The 1431-nt window shown below is 33.5% G+C and overlaps 1 non-coding gene across 1 annotated transcript; it reads left to right on the plus strand.

Annotated features, from left to right (window-relative positions):
* Positions 1-480: 480 nt before the first annotated feature.
* On the plus strand, positions 481-586 carry LOC121215184 (small nucleolar RNA R71). The gene has a single exon (XR_005910913.1). It is a non-coding gene; the product is annotated as a small nucleolar RNA R71 (small nucleolar RNA).
* The last annotated feature ends 845 nt before the right edge of the window (positions 587-1431 follow it).

Here is a 1431-nt window from a genome sequence, read left to right on the forward strand (position 1 = left end):
AATAAAATTAATTAATTCGATAAAAGAGAAATAAAAAACAAATTAATTAACTAAAACCAAGCAAAAGAAAACACTACGTAGTTCGAAGAGCAATAGAATGTTTATCATGAAGTATGGTACCTCCTCAATAATGCTTCAAACATTGGCCATTGACTTTACGTCATTGGGCATTTTCTTAAATGCTTCCACCAGTGGTATGTTGATATGAAGTTGCTTCAGGACATCCAAGAATTTTTTTTGAATTGAAAATCTTTCTTAGACTTCTAAAATCGTATCAAGCTCCATAGCTCCAGCAACTCTTCTTACAATACCCACTCTTGTAGTTGGATATTGATAATCATTTTTAGTTATCCTTTCCAGACTTTCATATGCCTCATTATATGATTTAACTAGCAAAGTCCATTGGTAGATGCATCAACTACCATTCATGTATATGCATTCAATCCATTATAAAACATTTTCATTTGCATCCAATGTTGGAAACCATGCATCGAGAATTTTCTAATAAATTCCTTGAATCACTCCCAAGCTTCATACAATGTCTCATCTTTAGATTACCGAAAGATGTAATATTGTTCCTCAATTTGGCTTTCATGTTTGGAGGATTGTATCACAACAAAAACCTTTGCTAAATGTCATTCCAAGATGTCATCATTCCTGACGGCAAAACATTCAACCATGTTCTGGCACGATCTCGCAATGAGTAAGGAAATAGCTTGAGTCTCAAGGCATCTTCAGAAAACCCTGCTGCTTAAATGAATCACACACCTCAAAAAAGAGTCTTAAATCCAGCCGCGGGTCTTCAGTTGGTAATCCACCGAACTGTCCTACTATTTGTAGCATTTAAAATATAACTAGTTTCAACTCAAAATACCGAGGTTGAATATATGGCCTGACAATCCCTGGATTCAAATCATCCAAGATTGGCACTATATGTTCTCTAATGGTTTTGTCTCTATCATCTATCACACGAGAAATATCAACATCCCTGCCATTTAGATATAATGGATCTTCTCTGCCTATATCATTGCCATCTCTCGCAATTCTTTTCTCCTTTTTCTAAAGGTTCTTTCAATTTCAAGATCAAAATAATAGTCTTTGTGCTAAGGAATACCTCTACTCATAAACCAGCAACAAACCTAGAAAAAAATTAAAAACAACTAAGTAAGCTAAAACTAACAAAATTAAATAGATAACAACAAACCAAAATTTACCAATTTGTCGATCCTTGGTAACGACGCCAAAAACTTGTTGCATGTGAATATATAATGTGAATGTCCAAGTATTCATGTCAAATCAAGTAATAAAGTGATAAGCGAGGTCGTCTCCACAAGCATCGGAATAGGTAAAAATATGATTGAGTTATTACTATAAACTATAACAATTAGGCTTATGGAAAAATAAACAAAATATTGATTTGAATTGAGGTAC

The sequence above is a fragment of the Gossypium hirsutum genome, chromosome D02, assembly GCF_007990345.1.
Source record: "Gossypium hirsutum isolate 1008001.06 chromosome D02, Gossypium_hirsutum_v2.1, whole genome shotgun sequence".
NCBI lineage: Eukaryota > Viridiplantae > Streptophyta > Magnoliopsida > Malvales > Malvaceae > Gossypium > Gossypium hirsutum.